Here is a 24,983-nt window from a genome sequence, read left to right as displayed (position 1 = left end):
AAGCAATGCCAAATATTTGAAAAAAGAATAATTATTATGATTTCAAAGATATGACTTAAACCTGGACAAAGAAGGACACTCTAAATATCTGGAACTTGAAAGAATAAAAGAATCCATCACTTTGAAACTTTTTTTTTTTTTTTTTTTTTTTTTTGTCTTTTTAGGGCTGCACCTGCGACATAAGGAGGTTTTCAGGCTAGGAGTGGAATCAGAACTATAGCTGCTGGCCTATGCCACAGCCACAGAAATGCCAGAGCCGAACCAAGTCTGTGACCTACACCACAGCTCAAAGCAACAATGGATCCTTAACCCACCGAATGGGGCCATGGGATTGAACCCACATCCTCATGGATACTGGCCAGATTCATTTCTGCTGAGCCACTAAAGGAACTCCTCAAAAATCTTTTAAGTTAAAATTTTAAACTGTTTAAATAGGCTCGCATCAGTTTCAAGGCTGGATAGAAAAAAGACTTTTTCGTAAACTAAAATCAGACAAGTGAAAATCCAATCAAGTGATCATCTGGGGTGAGACCATTGGATTTTGTAAGCAGGCAGAAACTTAAGTATTTGGATAAACTGCCACATTTCTTTCTTTTCTTTTTTCTTTTTTTCTTTTTACAACTGCACCCACGGCATATGAAAGTTCCCAGGGAAAAATCAGGGTAAAATCAGATCTGCAGCTGCCAGCCCACACCATAGCCACAGCAACACCGGATGTGAGCTGTGTCTGCGACCTACACCTCAGCTTGTGGCCATGCTGGATCCTTAACCCACTGAGCGAGGCCAGGGATTGAACCTGAATCTTCATGGATACAAGTCGGGCTCCCAACTTGCTGAGCCACAACAGGAACTCACAGATTTCTTTTTTAAAGATTTTAAAGATCTACATTTGTAGCTCCAGGCCTCATACCCAGCCTTCATTTCCAGTCTTAAGTCATCCCAGTTAACTGAGAATGGTACCATATCTCATCTAATTTAAGATACCGTTATTTTAAGTATCACTGAGAAAGCCTAACTGTTTCGAATCAAGGTGTCATTGATTGTAAGACACACCCTAAGTTCAGAGATGTTAAAATGTGGGGCAGGGCAGGGCTGGGGAGGAGGGTAGTACATCTTAGAATAAGATGAAATTTACTCAGTCAGTGAGTATCTTTTAACCCTGGGAAGATTTAGAATTAAATATTCTGAGTTCTCCAGAATTCTTCTAGTATTCCTTAGTGAGTACCAGCTTTTAATTCTGGGAAGATTTAAAATTAAGCATTAAAAATTTTAAGGACATCAGGAGTTCCTGCTATAGCACAGTGGGTTAAGGATCTGGTGATATCTCTGAGGTGGAATGGATTCAATGACTGGCCTGGTACAGTGGGTTAGAAGGATCTTGTGTTGCCCGTGGCTGTGGCATAGGTTGCAGCTGCAGGTCATATTGGACCCCTGACCCAGGAACTTCCATATGTCATGGGTGCAGCCCCCAAAATTAAGAGGATCGAAATCATGGTATTAATACTTTGAAAAAGTATACTTAGAGAGACTATACATATTTGATATCCTACATGTTTATAACATTGAAAAGAATTTGGTTATTAGAGTGATAGTCTTCTAACTCCCATTTAAAATATTCAATTGAATAACTAAGTTAGATTTATGATATTATGTTGAAATCCTACCAAGTTAATGCCCAGTGGTAGAACACCTAAGAGAACTTTAGGTTTCCCTTAGTTTATAAGGTTAATTTATTGCACAGATAAGAGTTTTTCAGTTCTTCAGGAAGACTGGCTTATTTGGTCAAGCAATGCTTAAAAAGAAAATCAAATATGTTAAATTGATAAATGATGTTTGAAATACTGAAATAGTTTAATTAACTGAGTTTTCAAACAAACTAAACAATATTTAAATATTTCTTTAAAAGTGATTATTAACAACTGCAAGATTATAAATAGAATTAAATTTTGTAGAATTAGAGCTATAATATATTGAGAACCACTTGTCTAAACCAAAAGTAAACTTCTAAAGAATCTTTCCTACCAATAAAGCCCACAGTCAGTGTTACCAGAAAGTTTGTGTTGACAGTCCAGAGGGGCACATGACCCTAACTGGCCAATCAGATCTTGCCTAGAATTTTTCACAAAGGAGCTGGGGACAAATAGTCTCTGGTGTGAGAGTCTGGAGTCCAAGGTCTTGTGAGCTGCCAAGAGTCTTATGTTGGACTTTGTGGAGGAACCCCGCCATCAAAGAGACTGGAGCTAATGGGCAGAGAGAAAGAGTGGAAAGAACCAGAGTAAGAATGAGAAGGGGTGGGGTGGGGGATGGATAGAGAAAAAAGGAGAAAGAAATAGAGAATGGTCCTGTTGGTGTTCAAGTCCTGGTTCCTGCTATTCCTCACACTTCATACTTCCTACATTCAGTCTCCAACTCTTCCTTCAGTTACATGGGTTACCTCGGTTTCTTTCCAAATAAATCCCTTTTTCTGACTACACTGATTTGGATTTTTGCCTCTGGCAATGCAAACATTTCAATAGTCCCAGAAACCTTGACAAATGCAGGTAAAAGCTGTATAACAGGAAAACCTCAGCTCACAGAGGAAGAGTTATGTCACAGTCAATACCACCAAGTTGTTAAGAATAAACATCCTTGGGAAATTCCACAATAAGAAAGCTTGTGTTTAAGCTGTTTGTCGTGTATGGGATATTTAATTTCCATAATACACAAAATGTACCTCATAAAAGTAAATATAAGAGCTAAAACTATCAAATCCCTAGAAGGAAACATAAGAGTAAATCTTCCTGACGTTCAGTTAAGCAAATGGTTTCTCAGATATGACAATGAAAATAGAAGCAAAAAAAGAACAGAGAGATGAATTGGACTTCATCAAAGTTAAAAACTTTTATGCTTCAAAAGACACAATGAAGAAAATGGAAAAAAATCCACAGATTAGGAGAAAATTTTTCAGACAACACATCTGACTCATATGCTAAGCAACTCAATGATTAACTCTTACAGCTCCATAATAAAAAGACACCTAACTCAATTTTAAAATGGGCAACCATCAGAATAGACATTATTCCAAAGATTATAAATGGCCAATAAGCACATGGAAAGATGCTCAAGATCATTAGTCATTAGGGAAAAAAATCATAATGAGATACCACTTCACACCTACCAGAATGGCTAGAATAAAAAAGACAGTAACAAGTGTTGGAGAGAATGTGAAAAAATTACATTAAGAGAAACAATCAAAGAAGCATATGAATGAATTATGTTACAGGTGCAACTCAGTATGGTATATAAAGAGGAACAGAAAACCACTTATTACCATTTAGATAGTCCCATCCTCTCCTCTTTTATGTTAATAGCTTGCTCTGGAAGAGCTAATCAGTGGGCCAGCTAGCTTCTTTTCTTTTTTTTTAAACAAAAAATTTAAGTGGGTTATATCACCCATCCTATTGTTTGCTCCTCTCATATAACTGTCAAAATGTTTGATTATATTCTGCTCCAAATTCCACAACCACTGCTAACAAAGTGCACACACAGAATTAACTCTCTCAAAATACTTTCTTCCTTACAGTTTCATTCTTCCTGAATTTTAAATGCCTATTGAAAAGAATCATCCAGAGCATCTGTTTTCTGAAAACAACCTGAAGAGCAATCACCTTGCCTTTCCAAAGTAGCCATACCATGTTTGGCTTTTCCATTCCCAAAATAACAGAACGTTTTGAAGAGAGTTACATGGCAGGGACCCAAGAGTTGGAATGCAAAGCCTTCTTGTCTCTTATAGAAGGCTCTTGAGTCCTTAAGTAGTTACATTCCAACATCACAAGGAAGCTGAAGAGGGCAAATGCAGTGAGGAGAGTGTTAGAGGCAGGCCTGGCATTCCTCTCCAGGGAGATACCAAGTTTGGTCACGCCCTAGAGAAGTTAGGGTGCCCTGCACGAGGTGTTACCACCGCTAGAGTCCATGAGGCTACCTGGAGGCTAATGGTGTCTTCCCCAAGTTCTAATCAGCTGCAAACACAATCTTCTCCAACACTCACCTGGATGCCACCCGGTTTTATTCCTCACCTTCTTCCTCCACAGAATTACTCAACAGCTCAACAGTGCTCCTTCACCTGGTGACAAAGAAGCAAACTGATTTCTTCCCTTCTCTTTCCCACCAATCTCTCTCCCCTTTAAGAATGGAAAATGCATAGATCAAATGTCCCTATTTTCCTTAGTTTTTAACAGCACATAACTCAGTTAATTCCTCCCTGGGGAAACTTTTCTCTTACCTAATTGTCATTCCTTTTTTTTTTTTTTTTTTTTTTTTTTTGTCTTTTTGTCTTTTTGTCTTTTTGCCTTTCTTTTTCCTAGGACCGCTTCCTGCAGCATATGGAGATTCCCAGGCTCGGGGTCCAATCGGAGCTGGAGCCACCGGCCTACACCAGAGCCACAGCAACGCAGGATCCAAGCCCCATCTGCGACCTACATCACAGTTCACAGCAATGCTGGATCCTTAACCCACTGAGCAAGGCCAGGGATCGAACCCCACAGCTTCATGGCTCCTAGTCGGATTTGTTAACCACCCCCACAATGGGAACTCCCTAATTGTCATTCTTATCCCAGTGTTCCTACACTTACTGCAGCTTAGATCCAATTAAGTTATTAAAATCTATTTCTCTGTTGTTCTCTCCCATTTGTGAATGAGAAATAAATAAAAGTAAGGATACTTCAAACAAATGGTGCTGGAGCAATAGGAAATCCTGGGTGTTGGATTGGTGAAGGTGGGGGTGGGGAGTCAGATAAGCATTGACCGAAACCTCACACTTTATACAAAAATTAATCCAAAATGGATCACAGATTAAAATGTAACATAAGGAGTTCCCATTGTGGCTCAGCAAGTTAAGAATCCAACTAGTATCCATGAGGATGCGGGTTCGATCTCTGGCCTTGCTCAGTGGGTTAATGGATCCGTCATTGCCTTGAGCTGTGGTATAGATTGCATGTGAAGCTCAGATCTGGCATTGCTGTGGCTGTGGTGTAGGCTGGCAGCTGCAGCTCCAATTTGACCCCTAGCCTGGGAACTTCCATATGCTGAGGGTACAATCTTAAAAAGACCAAAAAACAAAAGTAAAAACAAAACAAAAGCATTAAATTAAAAAAAAATTAAAATAAAATGTAATATTAAAGTTATAAATCTTTTAGGAAAAAAATAGGAGAAATTCTTTGGGATCTAGACCTAGGTAAAAAGTGATGAGGTAGGGTTTTTTTGTTTGTTTTTTTGTTTTTGCCTTTTCTTTTTAGGGCCACATCCACAACATATGGAAGTTTCCAAGCTAGGGGTCAAATTGGAGCTAAAGCTGCTGGTCTTCACAACAGCCTCAGCAACATAGGATCCAAGCCTTGTCTGCAATCTACACCGCAGCTTACAGGAATGCCGGATTGTTGACCCACTGAGGAAGGCCAGGGATTGAATCCTCATTCCCATGGATATTAGTCAGGTTCATTTCTGCTATGCCACAATGGAAAGTCCAAAATTTACTAGTTTTGACACCAATCATGTAATATATAAAAGGAAAATTTGCAAATTTGGCCTCATGAAAATTAAAAACTTTTGCAAAAGAGCTATTAAGAGGATGAGGAAATAAGCTGCAAGCTGAGAAGACAAATTTGCAACTGTATATGATAGAAGACTAGTCTCTGGTCTATATATTAAAAAAACCTCTCAATACTCAACAATGAAAAAACAAAAAATCCAATTAGAAAATGAGCAAAAGACATAGGTGACATTTCATGGAAGAGGATATAGTCATGACCAATAAACCCATGAGAAGGACAGATAAAATGACCACGATACAAGTTACCAGAAGCTGTTTGGCAACAGGGGAGAGGAACAATTGGACAGAAAGTATCAAGATACTTTAGGAAATTAAAGTCACATATCAAAGTGCCATCAGCAGGATGGCAGACTAAGAGGTCCCAGGCCTCATTCTCCCAGGAAAAAAAACATGATTTAACATTTTTTGTGGAGTTCCTGTTGTGGCTCAGCGGAAACAAATCCTCTAGGAACCATGAGGTTGCAGGTTCGATCCCTGGCCTTGCTCAGTGGGTTAAGGATCTGACATTGCCATGAGCTGTGGTGTAGGTTGCAGACACAGCTCAGATACTACGTTGCTGTGGCTCTAGCATAGGCCAGCAGCTACAGCTCCAATTGGACCCCTGGCCTAGGAACCTCCATATGCCGAGGGTATGGTCCTAAAAAGACAGGAAAAAAAAAAAAAGAAAGAAAAACTAAAAACTAAACACTTTTTGTGTGTGAATGAAGTTCAGTTATAAACTTAAAATAGGTGTTTATGACTACAAGATATCTTAATGCAAGCCTCAGGATAACCTCAAAGAAAAATCCTGTAACAAATACACAAAGACAAAGAGAAAAGAACCAAAGAAAATCAATACAAAAACCAAACCAAAACAAAACATGTAACAAAGACAAAAAAATGATGATGAGAGGGAAAAAACAGCAGCAAAAAAGAAAACAGCTATCCAGATAACAACCTATTAATAATTACTTCAAACACAAATGGATTATACCTCCCAATCAAAAGGCATAGAATGAATGAATTAAATAAAAAAAAAAAGATCCAGTGATGTGCTGTGTACAAGAGGCTCACTTTAGATTTAAGGACACACACTGGCTGAAAGTGAAGAGATTTTAAAAAAATCTATGCAAATGGTAAACAAACCAAAAAAAAGCAGAAGTGGCTGCACTGAGGCAAAACAGTCTTTAAATAAAAAACTCCTAGGGACAAAGAAGCATTGTTATATAACGATAAAAAGGTCAATGCAACAGAAAGATAAAAGAATTATAAATATATACTCACCAAACATTAGAGCAGGTAAACATATAAAACAAATATCGAAAGATCTAAAGGGAGAAATCGACCACAATAAATACAAAGATAACACATGCTGGCAAGGATGTGGAGAAGAAGGAACTCTTGCAGACTGTTGGAGGGAATGCAAATAGTTATAGCCATTATGGAAAACAGTGTGGAATTTCCTCAAAATTTTAGAGTAGAACTATCTTACGATTTAGCAATCCATCTTCTAGATATATATTTAAAGGAAATAAAATTAGAGTCTTGAAGAGGCATCTGCACTCCCATATTCATTGCAACATTATTCACGATAGCCAAGATCTGAAGACAACTGACAGTGACATCTCAGTGTCCACTGACAGATGAATTTATATATACATTATTTATATATACGTATATATCTGCAATGAATATGTAAGTATATATATATATATTTACAATGGGCATTTTAATACATAGTATGCACATTATATATATATAACTGCACACACACACATACACACACACACACACACACATTATATACATATAAATATACAATGGAATATCATTCAGCCTTTAAAAAGAAGCATATCCTGTTATTTGAGACAACAGGCACAAACCTGTAGGACATTAACTGTGGATGAACCTGGAGGCTAAGTGAAATAAGTCAGACACAGAAAGGCAAATACTGCATGATCTCACTTACATGTGGAATCTAAAACAGTCAAGCTCAGAAGCAGAGAGTAGAATGGTGGTTTCCAAGGGCTGGTAGAGTGGGAAATGGGAACATGCTGGTCAAAAGGCACAACATTTCATTTAATCAAGATGATTAACTTCTAATATACAGCAATACAGCAAGAGTTAATAACAGTGCATAATAACTTGTCTTTGTGTGTGTTTGTGTGTGTGTGTTTTCTAGGGCCACACTGGAGGTATATGGAAGTTCCTAGGCTAGGGGTCAAATCGGAGCTGCATCTGCGACCTACACCACAGCTCACAGCAACGCCAGATCCTTAACCCACTGAGCCAGGCCAGGGATTGAACCATATGAACACTAGTCGGATTCATTATCACTGAGCCACAGTGGGAACTCCTACATTGCATACTTGGATGGTGCCTGGTCCTTCTCCCCCCACCACTCAAAGCCTACATGGAACACACAGGATCATAAGCATAAAAATAGCAAGTGTGCAGGGCTGAATAAAATGCCCAAGTCTGGCCCTGTGCTAAGCTTTTGTTAATGACTACTGATCTATAAAACACCAATTAAACTAAAATTGAAAACACACTGTTATTTCTGTTCTGGATTTTGCATGTATACATTTTTTGTTTAAATAGATCAAAGTGATAGGAGAAAAAAAATCTTTACAGTTGTTCATGCCCATAAACATATCTGCTCTAGTTCCCAACCAGAAGGCTTTTCTTTTATCACTTCTACAGCCAGGAAGATAACAAAGCAATTTAGAGCCTAGTAGAGGAAGTAGATTTGACCTGGGCACAATTCTTTTTGTCCAATCAACAGATACAGAGGCTGAGCCATCTTTAGAGTGTCTGACTACTGAGTTGACAGGGGATCAGAGCATGCCAGAGCTGCCAGCCCTAGGACCACTACACAGACAGTTTGGGGTTCATGAGGGTTTACCTCACAGGATATGGGCAGGCCTGGGCCAACACAGTGTGCAAGAAAGAGAATCAACTCACAGAAGCTGAATGTAAGGTTCCCACACCCAGAGGAAGGGTCCAGACATGAGCAGGTGTGAGTTTCATAGACCAATCCTAAGTCAGTCAAATGGGTGTCTCTGTTGTCCAGTTTTTGCCAAGGGTATTATTACAGGGAATAACAGGCATGGATTTACACCACCTGTAGTCCACCTGATAACCACACATTAACATTGACTTTCAACTGCATCTGGTCATCTGAGAATTACACACGCAGACTGTACCCTTCTGGCCACTTCTGGAGATTCCTTAATGATTTTTACTTCCATCCACTTCTTTCTCACATTGAATACACATACAGAAACACAAGATGTAGCCACTTTAAACACTCTGCAGGGGAGAGATAAGATATGAACAAGTGAAAAGACAAATCAGATGGGAATGGACAGACACAACTTGCTTTAAAATACTTTCACCTCCCTTTTTTAGGAATAAATCTTGCCTTGTCTGTCTTTCAATGGCTGTGTTTACAAACGAACATTTTTTTTTTTTTTTTTTGGTCTTTTTGCCTTTTCTAGGGCTGCTCCCATGGCATATGGAGGTTCCCAGGCTAGGGGTCCAATTGGAGCTGTAGCTGCCGGCCTACACCAGAGCCACAGCAACACTGGATCCAAGCCGCGTCTGCAACCCACATCACAGTGCACGGCAATGCCAGATCCTTAACCCACTGAGCAAAACCAGGGATTGATCCCGCAACCTCATGGTTCCTAGTCTCATTCGTTAAGCACTGCGCCACGATGGGAGCTCCCAAACCAACATTTTCCATACTGAGGTGCAGAATATGTTTGTTAATGATCTTGATATTTTTAACTTTTGATGGATTTATTCCCACAGTGGGACTTCTTCCAAATGATGTACCATAAAGAGCTTCTACTGAGTTCAGCAAGAGCATTCTGGGCATGTTTTCCAAGACAAAACAGACTTCTAGATAGTTCCAGGGAACACCGACAAACCTTGGAAGTGGTGACAGTCCACATAGCTAAGGGAAAAACCCAGAGGTCTGAAGTCACTTGCGTGACGTGCAGAAAGGCAGACAAAGTCACACTGGTCTGTCCCTCCCCGACAGCTCTTCTTCTGGCCAAGGAAACATAGTCAAAACAAGCAGACCGCTCCCTTGTACAGTTTTGTCTGAGACTGGCGCTGTGTGACACCCCGGCTTTTGGCTCTGAAGCACAGGGACTTTGGGGGAAGAAGGTCAGAGTGGGAGAATAACCAGAGAATCTATATAAGGAAATGATGAGTATGCGTGAGGTTAGAAAGGCGTTCCCTTGGTGGGTCAGTGGCTAACAAATCCAACTAGCAGCCATGAGGTTGCGGGTTCAACCCCTGGCCTTGCTCAGTGGGTTAAGGATCAGCCGTTGCCGTGAGCTGTGTTGTAGGTTGCAGACGTGGCCCGGATCTAGAATGGCTGTAACTGTGGCATAGGCCGGCAGCAACAGCTCCGATTAGACCCCTAGCCTGGGAACCTCCATATGTCAGGGTGCAGCCCTGGAAAAGACAAAAAAAAAAAAAAAAAAAGAAAGACTTACCATTGCTTTCAGAGATCAAACAATGCTCATCACGTTCACATATACTTCCTGTTTTTCTCTCTCTCCTAACACACACACACCCTTTAAAATGTATTTTTATGTGGTAAAATATATATAACATTAACCATTTTAACCACTTTTAAGGGTGCAGTTCGCTGCTATTAAATATACTCACAGGAGTTCCCGTCGTGGCGCAGTGGTTAACGAATCCGACTAGGAACCATGAGGTTGCGGGTTCGGTCCCTGCCCTTGCTCAGTGGGTTAACGATCCGGCGTTGCCGTGAGCTGTGGTGTAGGTTGCAGACACGGCTCGGATCCCTCGTTGCTGTGGCTCTGGCGTAGGCCGGTGGCTACAGCTCTGATTCAACCCCTAGTCTGGGAATCTGCATATGCCGCGGGAGCGGCCCAAAGAAATAGCAACAACAACAACAACAAAAGACAAAAAAAATAAATAAATAAATATACTCACAAAGTTGCTCAACGCCCACCACCCTGCCATCCCCAGAGCTTTTCCATCTTCCCAAACTGAATTCTATGCCTATTAAATAATAACCCCCTATTCTCCCTCTCCCAGCCCCTAGCAACCAAAATTCCATTTCGGTCTCTATGAATTCGCATACTCTCCGTACTTCGGATAAATAGAATCATACAATTTGTCCTTTTGGACCTGGCTTGTTTCATTTAGCATAATATCTTCAAGTTTTAGAGTTCCCATCGTGGCTCAGTGGTTAATGAGCCCAACTAGGATCCATGAGGATGCAGGTTTGATCCCCGGCCTCGCTCAGTGGGTTAAGGATCCAGTGTTGCCATCAGCTTTGGTGTAGGTTGCAGATGCGGCTCATGTCCCACGTTGCCTGTGGCTCTGGCATAGGCCTGCAGCTAAAGTTCCAATCAGACCCCCAGCCTGGGAACCTCCACATGCCATGAGTGCAGCCCTAAAAACACACACAAATATATATATATTTACATATATATATATATCCAAGTTTCATCCCTGTTGTAGAATATGTCAGACTTCCCTCCTTTCTAAGGCTGAATAATGTTCTATTATATGTATACAATTCATTTTGTCTATCTATTCATCCATCAGTTGAAATTCGAGTTGCTTCCTCCTTCTACACTCTAAATAATGCTGCTATGAACATAGTCGTACAAATAACTGTTCAAGTCTCTATTTCAGTTCTTTGGGAGTATATATCTAGAAGCAGCATTCCTGAACCATACAAATACCTTTTTCTTAATGCTTCCATAATGGAAATTTTCTAACATTCACAAAAGTGGAGAGACAGTATAAGCAGCCTCATGTACCCATTCCCTGGCTCTATCACTGGCCCATGGCCCATTTTGCTGCATCCATGCTCTCTACTCCCTTTGCCACAGGAGTACTTTAAAGCAAATCCCAGACACCTATCATTACATTTATAAATACTTCAGAGTTTACTTTTAGCAGAAGCAATCTAGATATTTTTTAGGGAGTAAATGTACATGGCGAGTGCCTAACTATTAAATACCAATATGGATAAATACTCACTGACTATTAACCATTGTTTGGAATGTTGTTTAAAGTGGCAGGCCTTTTTTTTTTTTTTAGGGCCGCACCCGAGGCATATGGAAGTGCCCAGGCTAGGGATTAAATCAGAGCTATAACTGCTGGCCTATGCCACAGCCACAGCTAGGTGGGATTTGAGCCATGTCTGCAACCTACACCATTAGGGGTCTAATCAGAGCTACAGCTGCCAGCCTACAGCACGGCAATGCCAGATCTTTAACCAACTGAGCAAGGCCAGGGATCGAACCCATGTCCTCATGGATACTAGTCAGGTTCATTAACCACTGAGCCATCGTGGGAACTCCTGAAAGAAAAACGCTTCCAATTCTGGAAATGTTTATTACTCATCACTAAAAGCACATATTTTTTAAATGACGGAATCTCTGCTATAAATTCTCATAAATATCAGCCCAAGTTCTCAGCCACAATATGATTCGTGCTTTATCTGAACTCACTTATCTTTCCTCCCTGGCCTAAATCTGAGCAACTTTCAGCTTTTCCAGCTTAGACAATTATTTACAGAAATAACAAATTATCATTCAAATAAAGGCAATGGCTAAGAAGTTATTTCTCCTTTTACCATAAGCACAGAAAATGTGTGGTTAAGAACTGAAATTAAACACGTCTAACTTTAATGAGGAATTTGTATAATTTTTAGAGACATATATTTCCTGGTTATTTTTATAAATGATTGTATCACAAAGCTTTTGCTGCTTAATGAATCATGGCCAAAATTTATTGACTTAAAACAATGATCAAGGATTTTCCATTGTGGTACAGCAGAAACAAATCCGACTAGGAACCATGAGGTTGCAGGTTCGATCCCTGGCCTCGCTCATTGGGTTAAGGATCTGGCATTGCCCTGAGCTGTAGTATAGGTCACAGACGCGGCTCAGATCTGTCATTGCTGTGGCGTAGGCTGGCAGCTGTACCTCTAATTAGACCCCTAGCCTAGGAACCTCCATATGCCACAAGTTCGGCCCTAAAGAAAAAGGAAAAAAAAAAATCGATCAAGACAGGATTTTCTCTGTTAGATATCAAAACTTATTATATATCTTTGATTCTAAGATACATTTTGTTATCTTTGCATGGATCAAACAGTCTATGACATTGTAAGCAGCAGTCAGGACATATTTGTTATTACCTTCACAAAACTGAACTTGGTCGTGGGTGTTCACTTGATCACCACCCAGCTGAGTAGGATGCATCGCTGTATGCATGTGTTAAGAGATCTTCAAAAACAGTGCAATAAAATTCGGCATAGAAATGAGAAGTTATTGTGTACCAAGAAAGGTGCTGAAGCAGATCAACTGCATAGAAAATTGGTAACAGTGAAACACATTTTCATTGTTGGAGAAATGACCTTGATTAGATAGACATGTCCTTACAGATCTGTGCTTTGTGAGACCTAAGAAAGGATTATATGACACTGTGTTGCATTTTGTAATTCAAATGCATGCAGAAGAATTGCCCATCCCAAACTAAGAAACATCTCAAAATGCATGCTCTTCATAGAGCGCTCCGGAGGTTTGCAATCCTTGTTTGACTTTTAGAATGTCCATACATTGACTGCACAAGCCCTCACTTAGAACACTCAGAATGTATACTGGTGAAACTAAAGACACAATCTTTATTCTAAGATACTCACCAACACCCAGCAATCCTATGGCCCCCTTGTCCACACATGCTGCTAATGCTGTATGAGCAAAGCACTTTGCATATATCTTAGAAACGGGCTGACTAAATCTCTGCCTAAGACCTTTGTCCTGAAGTTTTTCTGAAGATTCAACTGCTTAAACTTAAGGTCTCTGTCATGGGGCAGGGAGTTTCAACCAACCTGGTAACCATTATTTACCCAGGTTCCTTCCTCTGGCCCTCCTTTTCCTTGGACTTCCTCTCAGGGATCTCACAAGAAAACCAGATCGAGTATCTATCCTTGTTTGTGGCAGCAGAGCACAACCTTGTTCGTGCCCCTTCCCAATACCATCACCTTTCCCTATTTCAAAGTGTAATTATTTCGGAGTCTTGGAAGCACCTTGGTATATACTCCCTTTGCAACTTATACAATCTGCAATTTAAGTATAGCAGATTGTATTTTCCCAAAAAAGTCACATCAAAATTTCCAATCCCACATTTTTCCAGAACTTTGCCTCTCTCCAAGAAGAGGGGGAATTCTATTTAGTTTTTCCCCGAACCTGAATGGAACTTGTGACTGCTTCAGTGAATAAGGTGCAGTAGAAATAATGACCCATGACTTGTGAGGCGAGGTCCGAGAAGGAACTATATATTTCCTCTCTTGGAGCGCTTGCCTGCAGAACTCAGCTGTCACGCTGTGAGGAAGTCCAAGCCAACTCTCACAGAGAAACCACATGAGAAAGTTGAAGTGGAGAAGAACTGACAGTCCACCCAACAGCTGGCATCAACTGCTAGATGTCTGTGTGAATGAGCCTTCAGATGATTCCAGACCCCAGCCTTCAAGACCTCTAGTGGAGGCCTCAGACACTGTCCATATCTTTCTTTTTCTCCTTTTTTTTTTTTTTTGGTCTTTTTAGGGCTGCACCCAGGGCATATGGAGGATCCCAGGCTAGGGTTGAATCAGAGCAGTAGCCACTGGCCTATGCCACAGCCCGAGCAATACGGGATCTGAGTCGCATCTGCAGCCTACACCACAGCTCATGGCAAAGCTGGATCCTTAACCTACTGAGGGAGGCCAGGGATCGAACCTGAGTCCTCATGGATACTAGCTAGGTTCATTAACCACTGAGCCATGACGGGAACTCCCATACTGTCCATATCTTAACCCAGGGCAACCATGCACATTAGTGCTATTTCTACCACATACTTTTAGGGTAATTAGACAGCTATAGTAGCTAGAACAGCAAACCATGTATAAAATATGAAACCTTTTATAGGTCCTTTCATTACCTCGGTTTCTGCAGACCTCTACTCTTCCTGTGTCACAGTAGAGATGCTCTGAGACTGGAGGGGTAATCACAGGGATGGTTCTGCTGCTGCAGCCAGCTCAGCCATGAGGGAAGAAAAGACATGGAAAATGGGAAGAGACCTACAGAGCATTAAGAATAATTGGGAATTATAGCAGAAATTGGCAGAACAATGTAAATCAACCTTAAGAGAAAAAAAATAAAAACTTAAAAAAAAAGAATAATTGGGAATTGACTGTACAGCATAGAATGTAATTTACCCAACCCTGACTATTTCTAACCCTGAGGTTGTGTTTCCTAGAACTCTATTTTTGGCACTGGTGTTGTACAGTCGACACTCCCCCACTTTTTATTTTTTATTTTATTTTTTTTAAGAAAGAAGAAAAGAGAGAGTTTCCCATCGTGGCTCAGTGGTTAACGAATCTGACTAGTATCCACGAGGATGCAGGTCTGAAACCTGGCCTTCTTCCATGGGTTAAGGATCTGGCATTTGCAGATGCATCTCTGATCTGGCATTACTGCGGCTGTGGTGTACGCCAGCAGCTTTAGCTTCGATTCAACCACTAGCCTGGGAATTTCCATATGCCTTGGGTGTGGCCCTAAAAAGACAAAAAAGAAAAAAAAAATAATAAGAAAAAACATGTGGGGAATAGAGGTTTGAATTAGTGCATTCCCCTGGGCCTTATTGCTTTGCATTTCCTGACTTCCTTCAAGGTCGCTCTCCCATTCATACACATCTTCTCCTTATTGCTTAGTTTGCTAAAAACAGGATTTATGGAATTTAATAAGCTGAATACCCAAGAGTGGCAGCACTATTAGCAAGCCCCAGTAATGTCCAGTCATCATAATTAACATTGCTATCACCATGATCTTTGCTATGACCAAATGATGCTTAATCTTGTAAAAAGTGTACCTCCAAACCATTGGAGAACACTCTGTTCTTATTCATTTGTAGTCATCTCATCCTTGGTCCCCCATGCAGAACCCAAGACAAGGACTTATGTGCAGGTGGTCTATGTGAGAGACAATCCCCAGGAGCTAGAGTGAAGGAGAGAGGAGAATGAGACCAAGACAGCAGGAAAACCAATAAGAAACCATTTTTTTTTCTGTTTTTGTTTTTTGGCCACCCTCATAGCATGTGGAAGTTCTGGGGCCAGTGATCAAACCAGTGCCACAGCAGCAACCTGAGCCACAAAAGTGAGAATGCCAGATTCTTAACCCACTGAGCCAGTAGGGAACTCCAAGGGTACATTTCTGAAGTTGCGACTCTAGATAGTGGAGTATGATTCCGTGGGACTTCCTGAGAAGCATAGGGAATTTCTCCATGGTAGAATAATATTGGCTAGTGTTTGAAGTTCTCACTGTGGATCAGTGGGTTAAGGACCTGACGTTGTCTCAGTGAGACTGCAGGTTTGATCCATGGCCTCACTCAGTGGGTTAAAGCTCTGGCATTGCCTTGAGCTGTGGTGTAGATCACAGACACAGCTCGGATCTGGTGTTGCTGTGGCTGTAGCAATGGCAAAGGCTGATAGCTGCAGCTCCAATTAGACCCCTGGCCCAGGAACGTCCATATGCTGCTGGTGCAGCCATAAAAAGAAAAAAAATATTGGCTAGTATTCACTGGGCACAGATTGTGCTATGTATTTTCAAACAGTTAATCCCCATGACAAAACCATGAGGTGGGTTTTAATAATCCCATTTTATAGATGACAAAGCTGAGGCTTAAAAAGCTTAAGCTGCCCAGGCAGAGCCACAGAGCTAGCAGAGGTGGAACCCCATCCTCTAACTTCAAAATCCTTTGCCACTTCAGCGCAGTTTCTACTGTGCAAAGGGGGCAGAGGGTTTCATTGGTTTCTTTCTCAGAAGCTCTTAGAAAATGCAAAATTATCTTTTTGCCCTCAAATCAAAAGCGTTGGAGGAAAAAGTTCCAACAGGTACAATAGGAATTATCTAGCAAAACCTAAACTCAAGGCTCCCAGCTGGAAGCCCGGCTGAGAAGGAACATTCTCTGGGTCCCTTGATAAGCCTCTCCAGCTGGTGTTATTCTTGTGATTATTCAGCTGACAAGATTTCACAGAAACCTACAGATAGCGAAACCAGAGACCAGTGGAAAACCCAGGAGAAAAGGACAAAACTGAGTTTTAGATTTTAAGGAATCCCTGGCAAGAAGAAAAGTTCCTGGCAGCCCCATCGCTGCCGCCCTCCTTCATCAGTCAGAGTCCTATTCTTAGTTTGAGGTATCTCAGTTGTCACCAACGAGAATTCTCAACTGGCTGAATAATGACAGTGGCCCAGAATAGCACCACTGAATTGGGGAAGAGCGAGCTGGCAGCTGCTAAATTGTTAAGTGAAACTGGACGGGGAGGAGGAGACTGTGAACACTGAGATGCTGCTGGTCACAGCGCCTTCCTTTTCACTCAGGGAAAAGTCTGGAATAGCCAGTTTTGTTGCAATTTGTAAACAATGCTTTAGGGGAGAAGAAGCAAATTCAAAGTAGAGAACTAGTACCCAAATGCCAAAAAAAAAAAAAAAAAAAAAAAAAGTCTTCATTCATTTAATGCCTTTTATTCATTTTGCCAGATTTAGAAAATGGAAATAGCTTTGTTGTCTTTAGTTATAAAATTAACATACACTAGTTGTAAAAAAAAATCAGATATACAGTAAAGTAGAAAAAAGGAAAGTAAAAATCAGCTACAATGCTATTACCCAAAGCTCAGAAATACAAACTCTATTCACTTTGTGATAGTTTGTCTACCTGATTTTTTTTTTGTATGCAAGCAACTGGTATTTGCTACCCAGAACTTTCCCCTCTTCCTCCAGGAAAGAAATCTGTCCAAATTCTTTTAGCACCTGTTCTGTGTCTCTATTTCTCAGCCTGGTGCTTAGGGATTGCCTCACCCTGGGCTCCACTGTCTGGTCCTTAGTGGCTTCAGCTCACTGCTGCAGCCCCCACCCCCTGGACCAGGAATTTGGTTCAGGAGTGGTCATGTGACCCGAGCCAGACCAACCCAAGTGAAGTTCGTGTCTTTTTCTGGGACACAGAAACAAAGATGCTCTCTGTGTTCTCCCGGACATGAATGAGGAGACACGTAGCCCCAGGGACTGTTGGCAGCTATCTTGGGATCATGAAAGAAGAAGCAACACCACAGAACGCAGAAGAGGAAGAGAGAAAAGCAATGTCTTATCTTTAACCCACTGCACCAGGCAAGGGATCAAACCCACATCTCCTCAGGGACCTGAGCCACTGCAGTGAGATTCTTAACCCACCACACTGCAGCGGGAACTCCCAGGCCCTTGGGGGTGTTATTGAGCCCCTGGAAACCCTGCCTTTTCAGTGACAGGAATCAATAACTTAATTAATAAATCAGCTTTGAGGAGTTTCTGTCGTGGCTCAGCAGTTAACAAATCTGACTAGGAACCATGAGGTTGCAGGTTCGGTCCCTGGCCTTGCTCAGTGGGTTAAGGATCCTGCATTGTGGTGAGCTGTGGTGTAGGTCACAGACACTGCTCGGATCCCGCGTTACTGTGGCTCTGGCATAGGCTTGGCAGCTATAGCTCCAATTCGATCCCTAGCCTGGGAACCTCTATATGCCACAGGTGCGGACCTAGAAAAGGCAAAAAGACTAAATTAATTAATTAATTAATTAAACAAATCAGCTTTGAGCTGAGTTTTCAGTAACTAACACCTGGGAAGATGTTCTCATCAATATCAGTTCCTTCCGACTTCTTTCTGGCATATACCCCCAACCCTACCCCGACACATAGGGCTTTAGGAAAAAAACAAGGATGGTAATATCTTTGCAGGTCAAGAAATACAGGCCTACATAATAGCGAATTCAAATGTCCTTCTTGCCATTTAAAGCTCTACATAAATGTCATTTCTGTCAGGCTTTCCTTGACTTATGCAGTGGAAAGTAGCCCCATCCCTAGTCATTCTTTATCACAACACCTTTTTCATTTTCATCATTGCACTTGTATCACTGAACTTAAAAAAAAAAAAGAAGTACTTATCTGTTTATTCCAGGTACCAACCCTTAAAATGTAAGCTCCATGAAAAGGAGATATCTGTATCCCTAGATTTTACAATAATATTCTCACAACAGACATGCTCTGTAACTGCTTACTGAATGAAGGACTGAATGTCTGAATAACACGTAATGTCTACTTTAAATGTAAGACTGGATACAATAAAACTCTTAGAGAAAAACACAGGCAGAACACTCTTGACATAAATTCCAACAGCATCTTTTTTGATCCACTTTCCAGAGTAATGGAAATAAAAACAGACACAAAATAAGCTTTTGCACAGCACATAAACCATAAACAAAAAGCCCACAAAATGGGAGAAAATATTTGCAAATGAAGCAACTGACAAGGGGTAAATCTCCAAAATATACAAACATTTCATACAGCTTTATATCAAAAAAAACCAGCAACCCAATCAAAAATGGGCAGAAGATCTAAATAGACATTTCTCTGAACAAAACAGACAGATGGTTAAAAAACACATGAAGTGATGCTCAACATCACTAATTATTACAGAAACGTAAATGAGGTGTCACCTCAGAATGGCCATCATCAAAAAGTCTGCAAACACGAAGTTCCTTCGTGGTGCAATGGGTTAAAGATCCAGAGACGCCACAGCTGTGGTGCAGGTCACAAGTGTGGTGTGGGTTTGGGAATTTCCCCACGCTGTGGGAACAGCCAAAAAGAAAAAAAATAAGAGGCTTCTTAGCCAAAAAAAAAAAAAGTCTACAAACAATAAATGCTAGAGAGGGTGTGGAGAAAAGGGAATCTTCATACACTGTTGGTGGGAATGTAAGCTGGTGAAACCACTATGGAGAACAGTATGGAGGTTCCTTAAAGAACTAAATGTGTTGCTTTTTAAGGAAACTTTATCCTTTGCCCATTTTTCTGTTGGGCTTTCAACCTTCCTTACTGACTTGAAGGATGGATTTTTTTTTTTTTAAAAAATTGATTGAGGGCATTAACCCAAACCTTTATACCGTATCAGTATCCAGACATCTATGTCTGAAACTTCAGATATTCATTTGAAGTTAGAACGTGCAATTTCTGGTCCTTTCCTTATTGCTGGCCTTCTCAGAGAGCGAAATGATGGGATCCTGGGGTCGTAGTGACCAAGTGGCCACACTTGAGTCTCAAAGATATAGTGGGTATGACTATGGAACCACAGTCAGCAGTCTGACCTGCAGACATCTTGGGCATGGGCTATTGACCACAGTGATGTAGAGGGCAACCCTTCAAGATTTTTATTTGACTTGTATAAGCCAAAAAACTTTATGTTTAGTGATGAGACTTGAATGATCACAATGAAGAGAAACAGCCCCTCAGTCAGTTTCAGTTACATACAAGTCTCTGAAATGTTATGCTAAGTAAAAGATGCCAGACACAAAAGGTCCCATATTGCATGATTCCATTTATATGAAACATTCAAAATAGCCAAATCTATAGAGATAGAAAGCAGACTCATGGTGGCCAGGGGCTTGGGGGTGAGTTGTATGGGGAGTAACTATTTAATGGGTGCAGGGTTTCCTTCTGGGTGAGGACAGTGTCTTGAACTAGATAGAGGTGATGCTCACCCAACATTGTGAGTGTGCTAATTGCCACTGATTTGTATGCTTTAAAATAGTTAATGGTTAATTTCTTTCTTTCTTTTTTTTTTGGATATCTTACAATTTTATGTGTGAATTATACTGCAACAAAACTCTTGATGTGGCCTCCTCTTTGTCTTCTGGAGCAGGATATCTTTTTGAAAGTTTCCAGTCCATTTGGTTGAAGGTTGTTCAGCATTTGATTGTAATTTTGTTGTTTTTATGAGAAGCTGAGCTCCAGTCCTTCTATTCCGCCATCTTAATCCTGTTTCCAATGGTTAATGTCATATTATGCGCATTTTACCTCAATTTAGAAAAAGGAACTTTTGCATCTATTTTTTAAGGCATACGTATTTCAGTACCCGCCCCGTGCTAAGAAATTACCTATAGTATAGCATGTAATCCTTACAATCGACCTCTTGAGATAGGTGCAACTTTTTTTGTTGTTGTTGTTCTTTTTAGGGCCACATCCGCAGTATATGGAAATTCCCAGGCTAGGGGCTGCAGCTGCCAGCCTACACCATAGCCACAGCAATGCGAGATCCAAGTTGTATCTTTGAACTATGCCAGAGCTTATGGCAACGTCGGACCCTTAACCCACTGAGTGAGGACAGGGATGGAACCTGCATCCTCAGGGATACTATGTTGGGTTCTTTACCTGCTGGGCCACAGTGGAAACTGAGATTGGTGCAATTTTTTAAATAAATTCATTTACTTATTATTTAATGTTATAGCTGACTTAGGAAATTATATTAGGAAACAGGTGTAATTTTTATATTTAGTTTACAGATAAGGAAATGAAGCTATAACAAAAAATTTATATGATTAGCCCAGAGTCACTAAACAGGAGTTTTCAGAGTGGAATTCAAACACAGGTAGGCTACTCAGGGGGCAACATCCTCAATCACTGTGCTTTGTGAACTGATTGCCTTCAGAGGAATTCTACCCCCTGAGCTTTGCCAAAGAAGAAAGGAAGCTGACCCATATTGGTGGTAAGTTTGGGCTGATATTTTTGCAGTAGCTATCCTAGGTCAGTCATTTCTATACATTCTTCCTTTAAATCTCACAATCACACTTTGTAGGAGGAACTGCTGCAATCCTTATTTTGCACAGAAGGAGCCTGAGGCTCAGGCAACTTACCCCAGGTCTCAGGACCAGTGAGTCAGTGCAGCCGGATCAGCTGAGATGCCAGCCCTTGCTCTGAACCAAGGATGGAGGGGACGAGCTCCACCCCAGCCTCTCAGGCTCTCTCTCACAGGACCCTTTTCCTCTCTCAGCTCAATCATCTGTGCAGCAGACTGGAAAGAGACAAAAAGCGAGAAGGCATTGCCTCCCCTTCCCATCCCACAGAAAGAGTGTTATCATCCTTCCACCCAATTAGTACAAATGCGCAAGACGGGAGAGCTGGTCCTAGTCCCCTCTGTCACATGCATATCTATTGATGGGTAAGCATTGACTAATTTATGAGATGTTAACCCATTTAGGCCTGAAGAGGAATACAAGCCCAGGGCCAAGTCCAGCAACAGGGCCTAAAACTATTACCTTATCTCCTATAAAATCCTAGACTATTTATTTAGAGAATTTTTCAGAATACATTTCCCCAGATCAGGTCCACATATACGACCCCTGCAATCATCCTGTTAACAAAGTTGAACAGCCATCCCTCCAAAATCCCATTTGGTCCTGATTCAGCAGAGCTTAGGAGCTCATTTTCTAAGTGACAGAAATATATTTGACACCCTCCCTCAAATCTCTATTTCTCATTCCAACATATTTCAACTATAGTAGGCATAGAGAACAGGACCTGATGACATATACTCATGAGTTCTGTCTAGAGTCAGATGAAATTTCCGGCCCATCTTGTGGAGTAAGCAGCAAACTGTGCCCAGGACCAGCAGAATTCCTTCTGCATGTTCAGAACAGTGGCATCCCTTGCAGTTGAGTGGATGCTACACGTCCAGCATCCATGGTGGGAGGGGATTCAGGGAAGAGGAGAGGGAGGGTTGCCAACTCAAGGCCTTTACCTATCATGAAGATCATGTTAGTAAACGAGGCTGGGTGGGTTCTATACAGGGCAGTAAACACCCAGCTCCAGCCTACAATTGTTGGGCAAATATGTGCACCCAGGAATTCCTTTCGTGGTGCAGCAGAAATGAATCTGACCAAGAACCATGAAGTTGTGTGTTTGATCCTTGGCCTCGCTCAGTGGGTTAAGGATCCAGCGTTGTGTTGCCGTGAGCTGTGGTGTAGGTTGCAGACGCAGCTCGGATCCCATGTTGCTGTGGCTCTGGCATAGGCTGGCAGCAACAGCTCCGATTAGACCCCTAGCCTGGGAACCTCCATATGCCACGGGTGTGGCCCTAAAAAGATTTAAAAAAAAAAAAAAAGCTGTGCACCCAGAAATGCCAGACTTCCCATTTTTTAAAGAAAGGCCTCAAATCTGTACATGTATGTAAAATGTGATTTTTAAATTAAAAAAAAATGTCATTATCCTGTGCAGGCCAAACAAAAAAATAGTTGTAAACAAGTTTAGTTCCATGGAGTCTGGCAATTTGTAAATTCAGTTTTTTTGTTTGTTTATTTTTGTCTTTTTAGGGCAGCACTCGCAGCATATGGAGGTTCCTAGGTTAGGGGTCAAATAAGAGCTGTAGCTGCCAGCCTACACTACAGCCACAGCAATGCCAGACCCAAGTCGCATCTGAGACCTATACCTAAGCTCACAGCAATGCCAGATCCTTAACCACTGAGCGCGGCCAGGGATTGAACATGCATCCTCATGGATCCTACGTTGCTGTGGCTGTGGTGTAGGCTGGCAGCTATAGCTCTGATTTGACCCCTAGCCTGGGAACCTCCATGTGCTGCAGGTGTGGCCCTAAAAAGCAAAATTAAATTAAATTTAAAAAAACTATTCATAAAAGTTGCCAGACATAGTCAAATTAATGCTAATGTGTAGTTTTTGTCTGGTAGAGGTGCAAATAATTTCTGCCTGGTGGAAAAGACAAATGTTATCATTTACTATTATGCTGGTTTTTAAAACTTTTGTATTTGACTCTGAATTCTTATCCTAATGTTACTTAATAATTGCTTATCTATACTTAATTCCTCAAATGCTATTTATTTTTGACCAACCTTGGGCATATGGAGTTCCTGGGTCAGGGATCAGATCTGAGCTGCCGTTGCAACCTATGCTGCGGGTAGGTTGACCACCATCACATCACTGACCCACTGTACCAGGACGGGGATCTAACTTGTGTTCCAGGGCTTCAGAGATGTCTCTGATCCCCCATTGGACCACAGCGGGAACACCCTCAATATTCTTTAAACCAGTCTTAACATCTTATCTGTTCTCTCATTAAGTAATGGGACAAATGAAATTCACAAGGGTTCATTTTATATTTGTAAGAGAATCATAATTTTAATCCTTCTGAAAATTATTCTTTGATATTAACCTGTCTTTTTCCTAGCCAAACTAAGTTCTCAGTAGTTTTTTCAACTTGTTTTACGAATGTTCTCCAGTTTATATCAATGCTACCGATGCTGAAGTTTAATCGGACATAATGTTAGAAAATTCTATGTCACTGATATGCTTTTGTAATAAAAGATATTACATTTCAATTTATTTCTGCCTTCATTCCTTCATTTCATTTTCCAACAAATATTTCTGGAATATATGCAGAACACTGAAGAGGATACAGAGATAAATAAGAGACACATGCACACACACACACACACACACACACACACACACACACTCACTCCTTTTAAGGGAGTTTAGAAGTGAGTGGAGAGCAGTTCTGTACACTGATAACTACAATGTCAGAGGATACAGATGAAGAGCTAGGAAAACTTTTTTGAAGGAACCAGTGTTAAATTTGAATGGGGGCATCAGAGAAGGCCTGACAGAATGTGATATATTAGCTGAATCTGGAAGGATGACTAGGCTTTTGAAAAATGGTGAAGAAAAGGGAAGGGTATTCCTATCAGAGGAAACAGTAAAGAATTTTAAAAAAATGCAGTGGGGACAAATCTTCTTATGAAAGAACATACATGGGCTTTGTGGGAGAAAGTTACCTTAAAAAGGATTTGAGAGTCTATCCTTAAGTAACAAACCACCTCAAACTCAGTGGTTGAACACAACATCTGTTTAATACTTCTTTAGATCTGCTGATCTAATCTGGGCTTAGCTAGAACATTTCTGCTTCATATCCCTCTCACCCTGCCCTGGAAACAGCAGGTAGCTTGAGGGGTTTCTGGCATAGGATGGCAGTGATTCAAGAGAGCAAGTGACAAGGTCAATCTAAACTTAAGGGGTGGGGAAATGTATTCTGACTCTTTAGTGGATGAAGTTGTGAAGTTATATGGCAAAGCACATAGATACAGTGAGGGGTGAAGAATTGGACCCAATGATGCAGTCTCCATGGGGACACACAGTAGGAAACCTAAATGCCATGATAAAGATTAAACTTTGTTATAAAGAAGATGTGGTACATACATACATACAACGGAATATTATTCAGCCGTAAGAATGAAAGAATGCCATCTGCAGCAACATGGATGGACCTAGAGATTATCACTCTTAGTGAAGTAAGTCAGACAGAAAGACAAATATCATATGATATCACTTATATGTGAAATCTAATAAAAATGATACAAAAGAACTTATTCTAAAACAGAAAAAGGAGTTCCCGTTGTGGTGCAGTGGTTAACAAAACCGACTAGGAACCACGAGGTTGCGGGTTCGATCTCTGGCCTTGCTCAGTGGGTTAAGGATCTGGCGTTGCCGGGAACTGTGGTGCAGTTCGC

The sequence above is a fragment of the Sus scrofa genome, chromosome 1 (genome assembly GCF_054392235.1).
Source record: "Sus scrofa isolate SSC_HxYL_T2T_F1_AM1 chromosome 1, Sscrofa_HxYL_maternal_Yorkshire_Landrace_v2.0, whole genome shotgun sequence".
Classification (NCBI taxonomy): Eukaryota; Metazoa; Chordata; class Mammalia; order Artiodactyla; family Suidae; genus Sus; species Sus scrofa.
The sequence above is the reverse complement of the archived record's forward strand: the minus strand, read 5'-3'. Positions refer to the sequence as shown.